Below are 23,698 nucleotides of genomic sequence, written 5' to 3'. Positions count from 1 at the left end.
GCACCTTCTTATGCATCTCTATAATTTGTTTTAAAGACGCACATATGCTAATAGATTGCAGTTGTGGATGAATTTTAATTGTGTCACCCTATAAATTATGATGCGCTCACCTTGACTTATATAGATCCCCAGTTAAATGTTACTGCTACAGCCATAACTTTGAACCAACATGGAAATTTCTTGATCTACCAACATTGAAACTTCTGAATCTACCAATACACTGATCCAGCAACTCAATGAACTCAGTGCCTTGACGATCAGCATAGTATAATTTCTGCTAACTACTGATGATTTATTTATAATCACTGATACCTCGGAATAACTCAGGATTCTTCCTGTTCCCCACCGTATCACATTCCATACTTAAGAAAGCAGCAAATACACGGTCCAATCAAGTGAAACGTTCAGAGGTTAGAGTTCACAGCTCACATGGAATTGAACCTCTGCTCATTTGTCCTCTCCCTCTCTCTCCTCCCAAATCTCTTCTACCCTATAGGTAAATAAAGCCAGGGCTTAAGAACATACTTCCAGAAACTCGGGGGTGGGGAAAATGTCCTTATTTTCAATCAGTATTTACTCAGATGGAATAAGACTGTAATGGTTACCACCAAAGTAGAAAGTTACCCCCAAACAAAAAATGTTTCTAAATACTCCTAAATTTGCTTTCAGGCCTTCAGGAAGGTGAGTACTTGAGAGAGCTAAGTTAACTATCGATTTTTTTTACTTTTCCTTCTCATTTAGCTGACTTTCCTTTTCTGAGACTAGTAGAAGTCAAAGAGATGGGAATGTTAAAAGACAGTTAGGCAAATATGGGAATATCATTATCTTCCTCTCTTTCCTGTCTTTTTCCAATTTATTTGTGAAATTATCACAGCATTAAAAATGGCTAAGCATTGTCTTTGGAGGCAGAATGACTGAAGACAAATCTTTGTTCAAACGTTACTTGCTTTGTGACCTTTTATAATAATTAACATCACTGTGACTATTTCCTCATCTGCAAAGTAAAAATAATAGTAATAATTACCTCTTATGGTTGCTATAAGGAGAAAATTGTTTAATATCGTGAAGTACTTGCGACTGTTACTGAAATGTAGTAAGTACTATAAAAGTGTTAAATAGTTGAAGATTCATAAATTAATAGATATTTATGGTCTTGGATATATCATTTATGCTAGTACTTCTCTTATTCATATTTCTGTGGCAAGTATTCTTTAAGACTGCTTTTCAGAGTAGTTTAGATTTGCAGAAATTTTTGTGAAGATACTGCAGAGTACCCCATATACATTGCCACTCATTTTACCTCATATTAATATTTAATTTGCTATGTTATATTTGTTGCAAGTAACCAACCTATATAGATACATTATTAACTAAAATCCATAATTTATTCACATTCCCACAGATTGTGCTTGACGTTGTTTTGTGTTCTGGAATCCCATCCAGGATGCATTACACTTCAGCATCATGTGTGATTAGATTCCTGTTGGCTGTGATAGTTTCTCTGTCTTTCCCTGTTTTTTGCAACATTGACAGGCCTAATGAGTTTCAGACGGGTATTTTGTAGAACGCTGCTCTATTGGAATCTGCCTGGTGTTTTATTTTTTTTTCCCTACAATTATATTGGAGTTACAGGTTTGGTGGAGGAAGACCACAGCGGTAAAGTGAAATTTTATTCACATCAAATCAAATATTATTGACATGGCTTATCACTGTTGACACTGACCTGATGACTTGGCTGAAGTAATGTTTGTCATCTCTAATCAAAAGTTACCCTTTTTGTTGCCCTTTTAGTATAACACTGTTTGGAAATAAGTCACTATGTGAAGCCCATACTTCAAAGTTGGGCATTCATTTAATCTCCCTCCTTGAGGACAGAATACCTACATGAATTATTTGGAATTCTTCTACAAGGGAGATTTGTCTTTTATCTCCCATTTATTAGTTTATTCAATTATTTATTTCTATTAGTTTGGACTAATGGATATTTTATTTTATACTTTGAGTAAAGATACCACTATTATTTTATTTATTGTACTATCAAATTGTTCCAGTTTTGCCCGTTGGAAGCTTTTACGGTTGATTCCTGTGCTGCTTTGACATTCTTCCATCAAGGGATGTGTGTGTGTGTGTGTGTGCGTGTTTGTGTGTGTGTGTATGTGTGTGTTTCTTGACCCAGTCTTTAGAACCAAGTATTTCTCCAAGGATCCCTGATTATTTTTATTGGAGAATGTGAGTGAAAAGGGGAACTTATATCTTAATATTTATCTGAAGGTAATTATAACCTTGTATTAATAGGTCTATGGAACTGGTCTTCAGGACCTCCAAGAGTCCCTAGGCCACACTGTAGTTGAATAATAGTGGAGGTATAAATACATATTAATTACAAACACTCACTCCAAGCAAGCTAATTTTCTGCATTTTGTGTCAAGAATAAGGAAGTACACAAACCTGATCCTGAGATGAGTAATAGAAGGCTACATTGAGAGGAGTTGTTACTTTTGATAAATAAGGCAGTCAGGAGAGATTTCTCCAAGTGACCGCTAATGTCCCAGACCAAGGGGAAGGACTAATACATGACATTGTGTTTCCCCAAGTCCAAACTTTGTCTCAGAAAGGACAATATTTCTAGAAGAAATTCTCAAAGCTCCTAACTAATTATGATATTGAGTAGTTGGTGTGTGCTGGCTTCTCTTCTGAATAGAAACCATGACCTGGCCCTGCAATTGTAAGTGAGTCTCTTTCTAAATTCCAATAATAGAGTGTAACTTGAGTTGGAGAGATAAAAATGTCAATCAAGTGGCCGGGCGCATTGGCTCACGCCTGTAATCCCAGCACTTTGGGAGGCCGAGGTGGTGGGATCACAAGGTCAGGAGATCGAGACCATCCTGGCTAACATGGTGAAACCCCGTCTCTACTAAAAATACAAAAATTAGCCGGGAGTGGTGGCGGGCGCCTGTAGTCCCAGCTACTAGGGAGGCTGAGGCAGGAGAATGGCGTGAACCTGGGAGGCGGAGTTTGCAGTGAGCAGAGATCACGCCACTGCACTCCGGCCTGGGCGACAGAGCGAGACCCTGTCTCCAAAAAAGAAAAAAGAAAAAAGAGAAAAAGTCAGTCAAATGACATGCTTTTCACTTTTGAATATGTCATGTAGATTGGATTATGAAGACGATAAAAAATTGCCACTTCAAGTGGGTGCTTTTCTAAATTCCAAATCTAGAAAAGATTCATTGCCAAAACTCCCTTTGTCTATGGAAATAAGGATAGACCTATGTACTTGTTGCAGGGATAATTTAATAAGATATTTTAAAGTAATGAACAAAATGTATTTTTTAAGCTTTTGTAACCTAAGTAATACCATTAGGAATCTGAGAGGGAGATAACTCTTAGAAAATATCTTCATATTCTTCTTTGAGCGTAAAAAAACTAAGTTTGATCTTGTGTATATAGTTTTGTAAGGAGAATAGAAGGAGGTTCAACATTTTCCCTAATTATTTCATAATTATTCTGCATTTGTAGTCTCAGAAATATTGATGAGAGACAGTCTGTTGGCGAAGTGTTACTAATATGCCAATAAGACATTAAATTTTAAATTATACTAGGATTAATTATTATTGAACTAGGTTTTCCACTATTTAGTAGGTGAAATTGATTTCTACGGATTTTCTTTTTTCTGTTTTTCTTTTTCTTGTAACATTAAATTATTCAGTATTATCACAGGAGTAATTCTGTTCTTCTCTGCTTTTTTTTTTTTTTTTTTTTGCAATTATTCAAGGACAAGTCATTTCAATGCCCTTTTTGAATCCATATCCCGGGTGATAACTGAGTAGAAATGTGTTTTCCTGGAATTTACAAATATAGGAAGGGTTCATGAGGTATTGGGAGGAACAGTGTCAAGGCAGAGTGTCTCACCAAAAGAGTTAAAAAATAAAAATATAAACACTGGTTTCTCTTGATGTCTTCCAGTGTTGTTGAAGATAAAGCCAATATGGCTCCAAAATTCAGCACTCTATAAATCTGGTTTTGGGATATCTCACTTTTATTTAACATGACACCTCATTTCATGATCTGGGGTACAAAAGACCTACTGGGGCTGGCTGGCTTCATGGGCTACCTGCATTATTTCATGGGGCCCTGCCCTTAGAACCCCTGCCCTGGCTGGGCGCGGTGGCTCACGCCTGTAATCCCAGCACTTTGGGAGGCCGAGGCGGGCAGATCATGAGGTCAGGAGATCGAGACCATCCTGGCTAACACGGTGAAACCCCATCTCTACTAAAAATACAAAAAAAAATTAGCCAGGCATGGTGGCGGGCACCTGTAGTCCCCAGCTACTCCGGAGGCTGAGGCAGAAGAATGGCATGAACCCAGGAGGCAAAGCTAACAGTGAGCCGAGATCGCACCACTGCACTCCAGCCTGGGGAACAGAGCGAGACTCCATCTCAAAAAAAAAAAAAAAAAAAAAAAAAAAAAAAAGAATCCCTGCCCTAAAATTAGTTTAATGCTCTGCTGCTCTGCTGCTGCCTTGAAATTCTTAAAAATCTTCAAATTTGCATTTAAAATTGAATTTGAACATAGATGGAACTAACTTGTGTAAAGAATTAAAATCTTTTGAGAAAAATTCTTCTGTGAAAATTATCAGCTCTAGATGTGATCAATTTTTATCTAAAAATAATTTATAAAAATGTATCCCAATTTTATTACAGCCTACAAAATACACCTCATAGCTTCAACAGCAGTTGCATCAAAGACAAAAATGTCTTTCTCAGAATTGAAAATTACCCAAAATATTTAACATCTTGCATTCTCAAGAACAACTAATGCCACATTCAATTATATCTATTGAAAATGAATTGTGTAAAAGTGTAGATTTTGATGACAAAATCAATTAATTTATGGAAAAGCAAATCAGAAACTTCTCATGCCCAATTGAGATACTGCATTAATACTATACACTATGACTATGTATTATATCACATTAATACATTGCAAAGTTATTTTCGCAATTTTTTGCAATTTGTAACTTTATGCTATTACTCATTTGTCATGATTATTTTATTCCATTCTGTAAGTAATATAATATCTTTAAAGTAAAAATGTTTGATATGTATTGCTTTTCACAGCACTATTTTCCTGCTTTTTTTTCTTTCTTTCTTTCTTTCTTTTTTGATAATGGTTTCTGCATTTCATTTTGCATTGGGCCTAACCAGTTATGTTTCTGGCACTGGGAACAACCCAATGTTTGCAGTTATTCACAGGAGGCTTGTGTCTCTCACGGCTGCATTGATGAAGTGGTCTCCTGCTGTACTGCAGCCTGTCCCAAGCCATGCAGTCATATCGTATGCCCTCTTCTCTTGCCATCCTCTCTTCCCACTGTAGACATCACTCTGCTTCCTTTCCTTTCCATAAAGACCAGAGTCACAGAACTGTCACTTAGGAGGAACTGAGGACTGTCCCACAGCATTTGCAGCTCTATCTAGGAAACATTACTTAATTTACTGCTTATCTTCATGGTCCTAAAAATGCACCAGCCATTCCCCATCAGAAGGCATTCTTGTTCCCAGCTTTTCATCATATTTCTCATTCTTTATTCAAACCCCACCTTCTTTTTCTGTGTGTTGGAGTTAAGGGAGAAGGACATAACCATTCAATTTTGAAACATTACGGAGATCTGAAGTCATTTCCTAAAAAATAAATCTGGACTAGGCACAGTGGCTCGTGTCTGTAATCCCAACACTTTGGGAGGCTGAGTTGGGAGGATCCCTTGAACCCAGAAATTCAAGACCAACCTGGGCAACATAGGGAGACTCTATTGCTATTAAAATAAAAAATTAGCCAGGGAAGGTGGTGCATGTCTGTAGCCCCAGCTATTCAGGAGGCTGAGGTGCAAGGATTGCTTGATCCCTGGAGGTCAAGGCTAGTGAACTATGATTATCCCTACACTCCAGTCTGAGATACAGAACAAGACTCTTTCTCAAAATAAAACAAAACTGGATAGAGACCCTTCCCTCTCTCAACTTTGTATCTAACCAGACAGGTAGCAGCGTGCTTTACTGGAATAGATAAAAGAAAATTTTCTTCCACTTTCAATTAATGCTATTCTGAGAACTGTGACCAGAGTTCTAATTACTTTCTTCAAACTGAGCCCACATCTCAACCAGTAAACATGATTACACTTATTATATTATTCTTCCTATTGCTTTTAACGGTTATGACATGGTAACTTAAAGTTATTTTTTTTTTACTTATTTATATATCATTTAGTAATTAAAAGAAGGCATCTGACTCTCAAATGTCCTGAGTTTATTAAACTAATTCTGGCAATAGCATTTAGTAGGTAAGGAGCCTTGGACACATCATGTTATCTGTCTAAGCCTCAATTACTTCATACTTTGTATGCAGGTATAAGGTTAATTATACTACCAATTTCTCTCAAGGTCATAAGAAAAAATAAATAATATTATTGGTTCTAAATTATTTGAGAGGATAAACCATGTTGATTTCTTCTCACCACTGGATAATCAATGTCTGTACTAGTGCTGGGCATATAACAAAGATGAAATAATTGTCAATTGAATGAAGGAACAGATACATGTAAAAGTTTTAATTCAATTACATAGTATTAAAATTTTACTAATTATTGTCATAATTATTATTAGTTTGTATCACTATTCTTTTTTAATTATTCATTTTTACATTTATTTGTATTAACACATACTATTCTGACTATGGATACTCATGATATTTCATGACATGCATATAATGTGTAATGATCAAGTCAGTCTATTTGAGATATACACGACCTTGAGTATTTAAATCATTTCTATGTTTTGAGAATACTTCAAGCCCTCTCTTCTAAATTTTTTGAAATATGAAATACATTGTTGTTAACTACAGATAGCTTATTCTGTTATTGAACATTAGAATGGGTGAGTTCTATCTAATTGCATATTTGCACCCATTAAGCAACCTCTCTTGGTCCCCACCCTGCAACATATGCCCACCCACACTCTTCCCAGCCTTTTAGTATCTACCATTCTACTCTCTACTCCATGAGATCAACTTGCTTTTCAGCTCCTGCATATGAGTAAGATCATTCAATATTTGTCTTTCTGAGTTTTTATCACCATTCTTTAGATTTAACTTTATTTGATGAATGTGGAAGATACTTAAGGTCATTTTCTTGTCTCTTCCATACTATGCATCTCTGCAAATGCAAACCTCCAAATGCACTGGAGGTTTCCACATCTGCATCAGGAATCCCACACTTTTTGGAAGGCTCACTGCTTCTAGTTATACATGAATGCTCTAAGAATTTTCTGATTTCTCATAAGTTTATTGACCAGAGCACTCACTCAACTCCACTGTGATTATGGGGTAGGTCAAGTGTGCAGCCAGTACTCACTTAGCTAAGTTCACAAAGCCTTCCCTGCTATATCCCATTTCATAGTGAAGAATCCTACTGCTGGACCTGGGAGGAAACTCTTGTTATACAAATTTTAGTCCTAAGTAACTTGTCCTAGTCAGCTGCAGTTGCTATAACAGGACACCACAGACTGGGTGGCTTAAATAAAAGACATTTATGTCTCATGGTTCTGGAGGCTGCAGAGTCTAAGAGCAAGATGCCATCTGGTTCACTGCCTGGTGAGGACTTTCTTCTTGGTTTGCAGATGATGTCTTTCTTCAGGTCTTTTGCTTGGTGTTTCCTTGGCATGAGCATGAAGACAGAGAGAAAGATCTCACATCTTTTCTTCCTTTTACAAGGACATTAATCCCATTATAAAAGTGCTTCTCTCAAGACCCAATCAAACCTTAATTACCCTCCAAAGGCACCAAGTCCAAATGCCATCATACAGGGATTGGGGTTTCAACATAGGAATTTTGGGAGGATACAAGCATTCAGTCTATAGTGGTACAAAATCTTGGAATGGTAAATTTATGACCTATAGACTCCACCCTTTCCTTCTTCCACCACAGCTGATGGTACTAATTGATCATGGCAACTTTTCCTTTCTGAACTGAATGGTGATCATACAAATCTTTGTGACCCAGCATTTTGAGCAAGCACTAATGATAGCTCAGTGCTGACAGGAAGCTCTGCCCTCTCCTGTCTGCTCTATGATGACAATGCCTCTATCAGTCAATTAACTGATGACAAAATGTGATACATTTGGTAATAATCTTGGAGGAGCTGAGAGACAGGAAAAATGTTTTGTAAAAGGTCTTTATTCTAAAAATAGGGAAATGATAAGAATGACTTAAAAGCAGTAATTAAATTAATACACATAATAATTCTATTTGCAGTAGGTAAAAAAAGTAACAACTTGACGTGTTCAGAAAACACAGCCTTGATGACTTTATTAAGTGTTCTAAATTCTGATTCTTTTGTTATCCGAATAATTATAAAAACCTTTAAAAGTCAATGATATCTTTATTTCTCTAAAAATAGTATTCAGAGATGAGAAGAATTTTGGTGAGAAAAATTCTTACATTTTATGGTGTAGTTCAATGTGTTGTTAAGCCTTGACCTAATATAATTTTTAATATATGACTTTATAATATAGAGACATCTATATTTCTTTATAATATAGAGACATCTTTCACATATCCAACCTAAAATGTATTACTGTCTCTGACAACTGGCATTGTTAACTACTTACTCTCTACAGTGAATTTTCTTCATCAATTTTTATTTATGCTACTTTCTTGGATGTCTCATTAATCTTTAGTTATTTTTTTTGTTTGTTTTCTTTTAGTGACCTTCTGTTCCTTTTCTCTGTCCACAATAGGTTGTCCTGATTATTCTGGATTTTATTTCAGTATTTGTCTCCTTAAATAACATATTGTTTTGTGGGTTTAAACTTATTTTCTTGAGAAAGCATGAAGAAATGAAGAAAACAAGGAATTTACATCTAAAAAGACTGGCTTTTAATTCTCACATTTTAATGCATGATATGGTTTGGCTGTGTCTCCACCCAAATTTCATCTTGAATTGTAGCTCCCATAATTCTCTCCTGTTGTGGGAGGCACCTAGTGGGAGATAATTGAATCATAGGGGTGTTTTCCCCCATATTGTTCTCATGGTACGGAATAAGTCTCACAATATCTGATGGTTTTGTAATGGGAAATCCCTTTTGCTTGGCTCTCTGATTCTGTCTTATCTGCTGCCACGTGAGATGTGGCTTTCGCTTTCCGCCATGATTGTGAGGCCTCCCAGCCACGTAGAACTGTGACTCCATTAAACCTCTTTCCTTTGTAAATTGCCCAGTCTCAGGTATGTTTTTATCCGCAGCATGAAAATGAAAATTGGCTAATACAATATATATAAATATCCTACATATTTCCAATTAGGAAACCATTAAACATTACTTTGACTTCCTTATAATAAAAAAAGTTTCTTAAAAGTCAGAAACTCAGATACTCATAAGGAAAGGAAGGGCATTGAAGAAGGAATAAGTGAAGATGAAATAAAAACTTATTTTTGTTAATATTCTAAGAGAAAATAGTTCATTCAAAATAATAGCAACAATGTGTTCAATTATGTGGGCTTATGTATATGTTATATAAATGTACTTCTGTATGCGTATATATAAGTGAAATGAATGGCAGCAATGATATAAGTTATGGAAGGAAGGAATTAGGAGTATTTTGTTATTATAAGGAACTCACACTATCAATGAAGTGGGTGTTGTTTTATTTGAAAATGAAGTTGGATTAAATTAGTTGTAAATGTATATTGACAATTCTAGGGCCACCACTAAAAAAGTTTTTCTTTTTAAAAAAGAAATAATTGATATAATAAATAAGGAGAAAAATAAAAATACACAATGAAAGCCATAAAATGTAGAAAAATAGCAGAAGACAAAAATAGGAACAAAAACAAGGGTAACAAATAGAAAGAGTAACAGATACAGTAAATGTTAATTCAACTATATCAATAGTCACTTTGAGTATCAATGGTATAAATACATCAATTAAAGAACAGAGATTGTCAGAGTGTATTAGAAGACCAACTATATGTTGTCAAAAAAAGAAAACCACTTTAAATATAAAGATGCATATACATTAAATGTAAATTGAAGGAGAAAAACATAACATGTTAACAGTAGTCAAAGGAAAACAGAAAAAGCTATATTAATTTCAGACAGAGCTGAATTTAAAGCAAGGAAAGGTTATTAGGGATAGAGAAGGGCATTGCATAATGATAAAAAGTCCAGGAGACTTGACAATTCTTAATGTGTACACACTTAAGGACAGAGCATCAAACTACATGAGGAAAAAACTGACAGAACTGAAAAAAAAAAAGCAGAATCAAATATCATAATTGTAGACTGCAACACTCCTTTTTCAGAAGTAAACAGATTTGGCTGGCAGAAAATCAGTAAGTACACAGGTGAATTCAGCAACATCATAATTTAACTGAATATAATCAACATTTACTGATTATTTCATTCAAAAACAGTATATTACACATTCTTATCAAGTTCACATGGAATGTTCACCAAGATGTACCACATTCTGTGTCATGAAACACCCTGACTAAATTTGAAAAAAATTAAAAAATACAATTTCTGCTCTCAGACTATATTGGAATTAAACTATAAATCAATAACAGAAAAGTAACTAGAAAATACCAAGGTACATGGGGATTAAACAATGCATACTTCTAAAGAATACATGAGTCAAAAAAAACTCAATAAATTTTTAAAGTATTTTGAACTAAATGAAAATAAAATCATGAACTATCACAACTTGTGGGATGCAGTGAAAGCAATGCTTTGTGGGAAATCTGTACACTGAATGCATACATAAGAAAATAAGAGAGGTCTAAAATCAATAATCAGGCTTATACAGAAAAATAATATTTCAAATACAAAGTAACAGAGAGAAGAAAATAATAAAAATGATAGCAGAAATTAATGAAATTGAAATCAGAAAGTAAACAGGGAAAATCGAAGAAACCAAAGCTGGTTCTTTGAAAAGACCAATAAAATCAATAAATCTCTAGCCAGCTAAGAAAAAAAAAATACACAAATTCTTAGAAATGAAAGAGGAAATATCACTACAGATTCTATGGGCATTAAAACAATAATAAAGGAATATTATGAACAACTATATGCCCACAGACTTTATAACCTAGATGAAATGGACCAAGTCTTTAAAAGATACAATGTGCCAAACCTCAACACAAGAAGAGACAGACAATCTAAATAGGCCTATGTTAAAGAAATCAAATCATAATTAATCGTCTTCCAAAACAGCCCCAGAGACATTCACTGGTTAATTCTACAAAACATTTAAGGAAAAATTATGCAAATCTCTACAATACCTTTCAGGGAATATAAGCCGAGAAAATACTTCTGTGACATCACCATTACTCTAATACCAAAACCAGAAAAGACATTACAAGAAAAGAAAACTACAGACCAATATCTCTCATAAAGATAGATGCAAAAATTCTCAACAAAATTTTCAAAAATCAAATCCAGCAACGTATAAAAAGAATTATACACCATGGCCAAGTGGAATTTATGCTGGGTAGGCAAGGCCAGTTTAACACCTGAAAATCAATCAACATAAACAATCACATGAACAGGCTAATGAAACATAACACAATTATATTACCAGATGGAGAAAAGGCATTTGACAACATGCAGCACCCATTTTTAATAAAAATTTTCAGAATAAAGAAAAATTTCAAAATTACAAAAAAGCTTTAGCTAACATCCTTAATGGTGAGACGTAAGAAGCTTTTCCACCAATATCAGGAACAAAGCAAGAATGTCCTCTCTCATTACTCCTTTTCAACATCATGCTGAAGTTCTACCTAATGCAAAAAGACAGGGAAATAAAGTATACAAAATGAAGCAACAGGTAAAATTGTCTTTGTTCACAGACAACATGATTATGTAAAAAATCTGAAAGAATCAACAAAACAACTTCTGGAACTGATAAGGGACTATAGCAGAGTTACAGTATATCAGGTTTATATACAAAAGTCAATTACTTTTTTATATACCAGCAATGAACAGAAGTAATTTTCAATTTAAAACACAATATTATTTACATTAGCACCACCCAAAATGAGATATTTAAGTAATGACCTAAGAAATTATGTAGTAGGTATATATGAGGAAAATTGCAATACTCAAAGAAGTAAATCAAAGAACTGTAAAAAAGAGATATCCCACATTCATGGATATGGAGACACAATAATGTCAAGATGTCAATTCTTCCCAAATTGATCTATAGATGAAATGCAATCCCAATCAAAACCCCAGAAATTTATCATGTAGAAATTGACAAACTGATTCTGAAGTTTGTGTAAAGAGACAAAAGATACGAAATAGTCAACTCAATACAGGAAAAGAACAAAGTTAGAGGCTGACAGTACTCATCTTCAAGATCTACTATAAAACTGCACTAATCAAGATTGTGTGCTATTGGTGAAAGAATAGGCAAGTAAGTCAATGGAACAGAGTAGAGAGCCCAGAAATAGAACCACATGAATATAGTCCACTCATCTTTGACAAGAAAGCAAAGGAAACTTAATGGAGCAAAGACAATCTTTTCAACAACTGGTGCTGGAACAACTAAATATCCACAAGGAAATAAAATAAATCTAGATAGAGACCATTCAAAAAATTAATTCAAAATGGATCTTAGTCCTATGTGTAAAACACAAAACTATGTAACTTCTACAAGATAACAACAGAAAAAATTCTAACTGACTTTGGGTATACTGATGTCATTTTAGATACAATACCAAAAGGTATTGGTTATCAAGGTAACATGATAAGCTAGACTTCATCAAAATTAAAAATGTTTGCTTTGTGAAAGGCAATGTCAACAGAAATAAAAAAAAAGCTACCTACTTGGAGAAAATATTTTCATAAGATCATTTGAAGTATTGCTATCCATGTCTCCAAAAGCTCTTAAAACTTGTTTATAATAAAATGAACAACATGATTTAAAAATGGGTCAAACTGCCTGACCAACATGGAGAAACCCCGTCTCTACTAAAAATACAAAATTAGCCTGGCGTGGTGGCACATGCCTGTAATCCCAGATACTCGGGAGGCTGAGGCAGGAGAATCACTTGAACTCGGGAGGCGGAGGTTGCGGTGAGCTGAGATCGCCTGATTGCACTCCAGCCTGGGCAACAAGAGCGATACTCTGTCTCATTTAAAAAAAAAAAATCGGCCAAACTTTCAACAGATACCTCACCAAAGAAAATATACACATGGAAAATAAGGATAGGAAAAGATGTACCACATCTTATGTCATTAGGGAAATGCAAATTAAAACAACATTGAGATACCATTACACATCTATCAGAATTGCCAAAATTTAGAATCAAATGCTGATGAGAGTGTGTAACAACATAAACTGCATTTATTGTTGGCGGAGACACATAGTGGTACAGTCCCTTTGGTACTATGTGGCAGTTTCTTTAAAAACTAAGCATGGTTTGGCCATACAGTTCAGAAATCTCAGTTCTTGATATTTACCCAGTTGATTTAAAAGCTTATGTCCAAACGAAAGTGTATACATAGATGTTTATGGCAGATCTATTCATGATTTCCAAAACTGGGAAGCAACCGATATGTCCTTGAGCGGTTAAATGGATAATCTGTGGCACATTCAGGAAATGAAATATTATTCACCACTAAAAGGAAATAAACTATCAAGCAATAAAAAGATATGGAGGGACTTTACATGCATATTACTAAGTGAAAGAAGCCATTCTGAGAAGACTACATAAGTATAATTCCAACTCTATGGCATTCTGGAAAAGACAGAGGTATAGATCCAAAAAAAAAATAACTGTGGTTGCTAGGGAGTCACAGAGAGAGGGCTGAATAGACAGAGGGCAGAGGATTTTTAGGGCAGTAAAAATACTGCATTTAACACAATGATGGGTAGAAGTCGTTATACATTTGTTTAAACCCACGGATGTACACAGATTGAATCCTTATGTGATCTAGAGACTATGGTGACTATGACGTGTCAATGTAGGTTCATCAATTGTGGCAAATGCACCACTGTGGTAGGGGATGTTGATAATGGAGGAGGCTCCACATGTGTTGGGGCAAAGGGCATGTGGGAAATGTTTGTACCATTCTCTTAATTTTGCTATGAATTTAAAACTGCTCAAAAAACAAAGAATTTTAAAAATATTTAATTTTTATTTTTAAAGGTAGTTAAAGCCATTGAAGCTTTATAACTGGATTTGAGTCTTATGACTTTCAGTAATAGGGTTATCTTGGGCAAGAACTAAAATTTCTGTGCCTCAGTTTCCTCATCTGTAAAATGGGTAAAACAATTAAATCTATTTCTGAAGACTCTTTGGGTTATTAATTAATCAGTATCAATGCTTCAAATATTATACATGTAATTAATGCTGCTTCTATTATCACCATCATTATTATTATTTTTGAAAATGGGGTAGAACTAACTATCCCTAGGGTTTTTGTGTCAATAATTGGATAAAACAAAATGGAGTAATTAGCACAATACCTCGTGTTGACTCATTCAATAAAAACTTTTTTTCCTCTTTGTGTAGTTCACGTGAATATTTTTAATTCTTCTCATCTTTCCATTTAATGTTACTCTGTGACTTCAGATTTCAAATATTTCTACGCATATAAAATCAAATGCATCACTTGTCAAACCAATCCCTCCTCTAAGTTTTTGTGTTTGTCAATGGCATCTCTTGTTTATTTTGAAATATCAAATTCATATTTACTTTTGTATGTTCTCTCTCAATTTTATCTACTCTATCCCTGAGTCCTACAATTTGTAATTATTTTCTCTATTTTTTGAAACATTTTGAGATGTATCTTTTCTCCTCTGTTCTACTGAGAATAACAGTAATAGCTAATATAAACAACGTACTAATTAAGACATTTTTGTTGAATATTGATAAAGTTAATATTTTCGTATAAAGATTAAAATGGATATAAGCTTTTGGAATGAAAGATACTAAAATATTGGATTAATGTCAGTGAGAAATGGTTTTTAAATAGTAACATTTAACTGTTTGAATGAATCAGACAATATGTAATAGTTGGGTAGTCTTTAACAGTTGCTTTTGAGAGGCAATGCAATATTGGAGACTGAAAAGCATATAATTTTATATCTGAGAACTTGATTTTGCATTCAAGGTTTGAAATTTTTGTGTTTTTTGGAGGCGTGGTCTTGGGCCTGGAAAATAACCTGCCTCAGATACAGTTTTCCCAAGGGAAAAGTAAAGATATTTGTAAAACCTGCAGAATAAAATGTGCAATGCAGATTATTGACTTGTTGCGAGGACCAAATATGTAATTAGAACCCTTGACATGTTGTATGTAATTATTCAGAAGCACTGCAAATTACCCTTGCGAAGAAGGTTTTTTTTTTTAAAGTGTTACATTAGAAGTCTCATGATTCATAACTCTGCATGAATATGAGATTTGTTACTTTCCCGTCCATGACTCAAGAAAATGGCTCTTCACATTCACTTTACTGAGAAAAATACCTGACTTGTCTTTTGTGCTCCTTGCTTCAGTAAACTGCACTACCCATTTGCTCAAACATATCCCTTTCTCCATCATTATCTCTCACATGAATTACTGCAATAGTTTCCTGTCTGGAAATTATACTTTAGTCTCTTTTCAATCTTTTTTCCACCCAGCAGTTTTTGTTCACTTTATTAACCAAAATTGAAAGTGTTGATGCACTATTTAAAACATTTCAAATTTCCCCATTTCTCACGGGATAGTGTATAAAGTTTTATGTATGGCTTTAAAAGATACTTCCTGACGTGACAACTGCATAACTCTTTTAGACTCATCTATTGCTACATACTTTCTTAAACTTTGTAATTCAGACATGCCTAAAATGGATAATTATTTTTCTTTCCAGATTTTTCATATGCTATCCACAGCGCCTAGAGATCCAAGCTTTTGTGAACAGGGGCTGACTTGTGAATGTGAACAAGCACAATGGAAAGCTAGGGATCAAGGGTGGGATGCCTCTGAATTCTGCACTAGAATATGCCCAATCAAAAGCATAGCTGCAGAGTGCAAAATTGTCTGTCTCACTATGGAAGACTGCTTGTCAATAGCAAATGGAGGGGCAGAATAGAGCAAAGGCAGCCCTCAACTGATCAAACTTAACTTTTCTCTAAAAACATCCTTTGGAAATAGGTCTATTTCCCCTTTAACAGAATAAACTGCAGGAATTGTTGGACAATGGGTGCATTTGGAAGAGCCACGCGGGAGCACTGAGAAGTGAAATGATCCAGCTCCAAAAGTAAAGGTGATACATGTTAAAGTAATAAATTGGAAAAAATAAAATAGATGCAACTCTTAGTTCGCATATCTGGAAAAGCTGGTTATATTACAAAGACCTTATAGAATATTTATGTATATGTGCTACGCATAATAAAGCATTTTGTAACTTACAAAGCATCTTAACAATATTGTTATGGTTAATTTTTATGAGACAAAACTCTATACTTATTGCTGTCTACAAGGGTATATAACACAATCCAAAATTCGAATGAACTCATTGAACAATATTAAGGTACATTTTAAGAAATAGTTGCCTTGTATATCTTTCAAATGAAATTTTGCATCCTGTGGAATTAGAAACATATGTTCAATAATGACAATGCTAAAGTAAAGTGGTTTGAAATTATCTCTTCATGTTAACACCCAAATCAACAGTAAACTCCCTTCCCTCCTCAATGCAGCATTTCACTTGATAATTAGCAGCTGTATGCTAATTACATTGGGAGCTCTTGATTTCCTGAGTATGCTAATTTAAAGTTCTTTTGAGTGGTGACTTTGTTTCATGGAAGCCCAAAATATAAGCCATATAGAATACGCTATACAGCATATCCTGCCCTCAGTTCCTGGGGAAGAGCCAATCGAGTGCTTCTGTTAATGGTACCTAGTACTAAAGAGGAAAATTGTTAGGATTTGGAGTCACTTTAGCAGTGATTGCAAGATGAGAACTTGAACTAATAAGATTGGGATCCCCACAATGAGCCATGAGCAACCTGAATACGAAAGGAAAGATGAGAGCCGATCAGCTGTCATGAGAATCAAATTAACATTTGGCTCAGCTATGCGAAGAGTTAAATGTACGAACTGAGCATTTTGAAAATGCATCATTTAACTAATGTAAATAGGACGAGAGTTAGATGTCGAGGGACTTCCCAGTTGAAAAAGAAAAGCGTTAGGGAGTCTGTCGAGACAAGCGGGAGATGGCTATGGGAGGGCTGATGTCAGAAGTGCAAGTGGAGTGGATGGCGATGTCCTTCTCACTAGGTCTCCTACGACATTATTCGATTTGAGTTTCTCTTTAGCATTCTCACCTGACTTTTCTTCTGTGCAGGTTATACATTCTGCTTAAACAAAAGGGAGGGGTGCCAGCTTAGAATAATATTTCCATGAAAAGTTCCAGTAGTGGAATACAACTTTGAAACTGAGAAAGGCTACAGGAAATGACATGGAAATGGAGTCACTGTGTCAATACCAAAACAAAGCTAGTGGAGAAACTAAAATAAATAATTATTTCATTTTTCCCTCATGTCTTCTTCTTCCTTTATATTTTTCTTCTTTATTCTTATATTGCCTTCTTATAATGTCTATAGTGTCTTATAATGTCTACATAGACATTATAAGTTTTAATGATAATAACTAGTATTTCTGACACATTATGTTGTAATTTAGTATGGTTCTAGGCTATACATGTATGTAAGTATACACATAGATGCTTAAGAAAAATACTACTTTTATTTCTCATCTTAGAAAAGAAAACATAAAGTCATAAAGAACAAGTTAAAGTAATTTTCATGAGGTCAACCAGCAGGTACATGGTATGACTCAGTTTTGTCCACAAGCACTCTGACTCTAAGATCTGTGTACTTAGGTACATGGTATGACTCAGTTTTGGGCACAAGCACTCTGACTCTAAGATCTGTGTACTTAGGTACGTGGCATGACTCAGTTTTGGGCACAAGCACTCTGACTCTAAGATCTGTGTACTTAAGTACGTGGTATGACTCAGTTTTGGGCACAAGCACTCTGACTCTAAGATCTGTGTACTTAAGTAAGTGGTATGGCTCAGTTTGGGGCACAAGCCCTCTGACTCTACAATCTGTGTACTTGGACACTATTATGTTGATTATACAAACACACACATGCACAGACATACACACTCATCACTAGGGCTAATTGACACTTTCTAACCAAGTTCAATGTCATTATGTGACACAGAAGTACTTAAAAGAAAAGAAAAAAAGAATCTGCTGAGAAGGTATTCTAGGATGGTAAAAATTCCATTTCCTTTATGTCAAGTAGCTCCTTACCTGCATATGTAAGAATTAAAATCCAAATCAGAACATGTGTCATCTGAGATAAAGAAATTTTTAATGGATTCATGAAAGTCTTGCCAATTTAACATCAAAAGGCATGTTTCATTGCCTGGAAAGAGCGCCGCATCCAATTTCTAAAACTTGATTTAAATCAGGCTTAGTAAAAATTGCAGCTACAGTTCTACTTCTCACCACACAAGTTATAAAAGCTAAGGGAATAGTTTTATAATATCTTAAAAGAGAACCATTGGTCTTCGCGTATGTAATATAGGAAGTGAAAAAAAAAAAGAAACAAAAACAAATTCATAGAGTTTCTTCCCCTTCATTTAATATTGTGTAGTTCCTGAACCTAATTCCCAGAGGTTGACAGTTCTGATTTGATTTAAATGGACTTTAATAAAAGGATAAAAAATAGGGATTTAGTGCTTCAGGAAAATAAAGGGATTTCCTTTAACAATTAAGAAAACTGTCTTATGCCTGTAATCCCAGCACTTTGGGAGGCCAAGGCGGGCTGATCGTTTGAGGTCAGGAGTTAAGAGACCAGCCTCGCCAACATAGTGAAACCCTGTCTCTACTAAAAATACAAAAATTAGCCAGGCATAGTGGCGGGCACCTGTGGTCCCAGCTACCCAGGAAGCTGAGGCAGGAGAATCACTTGAACCGGGAGGCGGAGGCTGCAGTAAGCCGACATCTTGTCACCGCACTCCAGCCTGGGTGGCAGAGTGAGACCCTCTCTCAAAAAACAATAGTAATAATAATAATAATAATAAAGAAAACTCATGTTACATTAATGATTATATATAAATAACAATATATTCAGAGCTAAATATATGTTGGTTCTGTACTCAAAGAGCCTCAGAATTGAGATTAAATGTCACCAATATGTGTTTAAATGAAAGCCATTCATTTTACTATGTTATACTGATGATTTATATAGTTTTTTGTATTATATAATCACTGTGCTTATGTTTAATATTACCTTAAAGAAGGCTACACCAAGAGTCTTCTGTCCTGTTGGGAAATTTAAAATTCATAAAAAATTAAGTGATATGTGCCCTTTCAATCAGCAAACTTTTATGCAACACTTACTATAACCACAGGGCTTAAGGCACAAAGGTGCAAAGATTAGCCAAACTTATTTGGGCCTTCAAAGAGATTAAGGTTAAGAACATAGGCAAGTGACAAAACAGACATAAATGTTTTAATAAGTGGTTTAAGAGTGTTTGACAGATGCTCATTAGAGATAGACCTAATTAGCCTGAAGGGTTAGAAAAGAGTCTATTGTCCCCACGTGCACTGGGTGACAGGTGCACTGAAGGTGCACACATGCACTGAAGCAGAAAAAACGAGTGGGAATCAGCTCAATACAAAGGCAGAGAAGGAGTTGGAATTGGGGTGAAATTCTAAGCAGAAATTATTCCATATTCAAGCCATTTAGGGAGACAGTTTGAAATCTTCAACTCTGTTTCCTCCTGTAGTTTTGAAGATGACGTTTGACTGGGTTGTTAGGAAATACATTTAAGATAAACTATAAAAAGTATTATGTCAGAGTCTAAGCTCAATAAATATTAGATATTATTATTAGCTTGGCTTGTTCACAGAATTTCTATCAGGTGTATATTGCATGTTCATTGCATTATGGCTTGAGAAGACAGGCAGGCATGGACCAGATCATGGATAATACCATAAATACTGTGTCTATGATGTAGCATTGACAGCTTTGTTCCAAGCTATCTTTTCAAGGATGTTTCTGTAGCAAATAGCATTGGAAGAGAGAGTCTCCCTTCAATGCAGAAAGCAGATTTGTCTTTTCACCAGGAAAGATAATGTCTCCCTCCAGGACAAAGGTTAGGGAGGTATGCCAGCAGCCAATTTATAAGATAGGGAAAATCGTAAACTTGGGGCTCATTAGCTGTGCCACAGACCAAGTGCGCATATGGTAGCCAACTTGACATTATTTCCATGGGACCTGGGGGGAGGTATACATCGTGCAAACATGAAGGTCATGCTGTCTGCTTGCTGTGAAGAATAAAATGCTTTGCCTGACACCCGAGTGCCAGGTCTTCTGCCAGCATCCATGAACAGTAGAAGCTAACTTGGTTTACAGTAGAGTGAAACACACTTTTCCCAGATCTTGAAAGTTTTTAAATCCTTATGGTATTAAGGATCCATCACATGCATTTAATACTGTGCAGTAACGGTTTTATTTTAAAAAGATAAATGTATATACCATGCCCTAGTAATAATGATCATTGCAATGATTTAAACTTAAGACAAAAAAGTTAGATGGCAACGTTGCTAAAATTGACAGATAAAATTATATGAATGTATTACATAAAGCACGATGTTTTGAAGTATATATACATTATGGAATGACTAAATCTAACTGATTAATATATGCATTACCTCACATAGCTATCATTTTTTTGGTGATAACACTAACATCTACTCTCCCAGCATTTTTTAAGAATACAAGGTGTTGTTATTAACGGCAATTAGCAGGAGCTGGAGCAGTTGTGGAGCGAAGCTGGGGAGATTTTGGTCCAAAGACACAGCCTTTCAGTTACATGGACGGCACCTTAAACAAACGTGAAGGGATACATATTTTTCAAAATTATTTTAGGGTGTACATAAATAAGATACTTTGAAGATTTTATCTAAATGATTTAGGTATTATTTAACTATCCACGTTTCACTAATTTCATCCATCAGAATTTTGTTTGCACAATTTAAACTTTGGTTGCACTAAACTGAACACACAGAGCTTTCTTCACCTGTGTGTTTTCAGTGTCCTTATCTTACCCTCACTCTTGAATTATAATGTGGCTGGATATTGATTTCTAGATTGACAGTTATGTTTCTTCAGCATTTTAAATATGCATTTCATCCTCTTATTGCCTGGGTCATTGCTGATGAAATGTCCACCAGGCTAAATATCGTTCTCTTGTAGGTCAGTTGCTTTTTCTTTCAGGGTGCCTTTCAGACATTGTATTTGTTTTGTATGCTCTGAATGTTTAGTTCTGTTCTTTCTGCTGTAAATTTAATGGGCTTTTCAGTCTGATAACTTACACTTTCTTCATTCTATTAAATTATCGCAATTAGTTTTTAAATAATTCCCACTCGCAACAGTTCCTGCACTTCTCTCTGGAATGTCTATTATTGAATAATGGCACTAGTAGATAGCAAAAGTTGTGTGTATATAATCCAATATTTATAACGACTACCAATTAACAGTAAAGAGAGACACTCAAAAACACTATTAATAAATTAGAACAAAATTCTAAAAATGGCTCAAGTAACCCACAGGAATGCAGGAAAAAGAAAACAGCAAATGAAATACAGAGGAAAAAAAGAAATAAAAATGTCAGGTTTAAGCATTAACATATCAAAAATTATATTAAACATAAGTGATCTAAAAGCACTGATTAAATGACAGAGATTGGTAGAGTACAATTTTAAAAATCACAACTCAACTATACACTGTCAATGATAAGTCACTTTAAATATAATGATATAAGGAAGCTGAAAATACAAAGACGGAAAAATACATTACGCATATGTTAATTAGAAAAAAGAAATAGCTATATTGATATTAGACACATTAGATTTCAGAGCAAATTGAATTAAAAGAGAAAAAGAAACATTTTACAATCATAAAAAACCAATCCCCCAAGAAAACATGATAATTATAAACATATAAGCACCAAAAAACAGATCCATAAAATACATGAAACAAAATTGATAGAACAAAAAGGAAAAATGCATAAATGCAAAATTATAGTTAGAAATTTGAACAACCATCTCTCAACAACTGATAAAATAACTAGACATAAAAAACCAGCAAGGATGTGGAAGAATTCAACAGCACCATCAATCAAGAGTATTGAATCAGCATTCATGGAATACTCCGTCAAAAGGAAGCTCATTGGTTTTAAGTGCTCATAAAATATATACTAAGATAGACCATATCCAGGGACATAACAAATATTAACACATTTGAAAGAATTGAAATTATACAGTGTGTTTTCTCTGGCCACAATAAAACCAGTTTAAGTATCAATCACAGAAAAATGTCAGAATATCTTCAAACACAGAGAAAGTAAATAACAAACTTCTAAATAAGCCATAAGTCAAAGAGAAAGTCTGAAAGAAAACAGTAATAAGAATAAGAACACATTGAGTTAGATGAAAATTTTAGAAAAATATAGTACATGAAAATTCGTGAGGCACAGAGGGCTAAGAAAAAATGCATAGCACTAAACAAATATGTTAGGAAATAACACCATCTCAAATAATCTAAGCTTTTACCTCAAGAACCAAAAATGAGAGCAAAATAAATGCAACACAAGCAAAAGGAAGAGTAAGGAGAAATCAATAAAATTGAAAATAGAAAAAAATAGAGAAATACAATGAAACATATTACTGGTTCTTTGAAAAAAATCAGTGAGATTGACAAACCTCTAAAGATACTAAAAAAGGAAAAAAGAAAGAAGACATGATTTTCCAGTTTCAGGAATGAAACAAGGGGTATCACTATCAACCCTACAGAAATCAAAAGTATAGAAAAGGAATACGGCCAACAATTCTGCACATACAAATTTGACAACTCAGTTAAATGAACCAATTCCTTGAAAAACAAAAACTACCACAACTCTCCCAGTACGAAATAATCTTAATAGTACCATCACTGCTTAGGAAATCTAATTCATAACTTTAAAACTCTCAATAAAGAAATAATCAGGTCCAGATGGTTTCACTGGAAAATTCTGCCAAATATTTAAAGAATTTACACTAATTCTTCACAATCTCTTCCAAAAACTAGAAGATAAACCACATGTATGCAGCTTATTTTGTCCTGATACCAAAACTAGACAAAAGGTGTGAAAAAAAACCCTATAGGCTAATGTGCCTTTTGACTGTGGTTTTTAAAAATCTAATAAAATATTAGCAAATATAATACATCACTATATGAAAAGAAGTATGAACTCTGACCAAGTGGAGTTTACTGCAAGTATGCAAGAAGTTCAATAATATGAAAATCAGTTATTGCAGTCTACCATATTAACAGAGTAATAAAGAAAACATGATCATATAACCTGATCATATGGGTTGATGCAGAAAAAGCTTTGGGAAAAATTAAAACCCACTCATGATATAAAGGAAATTCTTTAGCTTGATTTAAAAAAAACCCACAAAAAAACTACAGCTAGCATCAAATTTTATGTTGAAAAACCAAATGTTTATCCCCTATGATTGGGAAAACTATCAAGGAATTTTGACTCCTCTTATTCGAAAATGTTGGAAATACTCGAAATTCTGGCCAGTGAAATAAGGCCA

Source organism: Pan paniscus, chromosome 17, assembly GCF_029289425.2.
Source record: "Pan paniscus chromosome 17, NHGRI_mPanPan1-v2.0_pri, whole genome shotgun sequence".
Taxonomy (NCBI): Eukaryota; Metazoa; Chordata; class Mammalia; order Primates; family Hominidae; genus Pan; species Pan paniscus.
Note: the sequence above shows the minus strand (reverse complement) of the source record.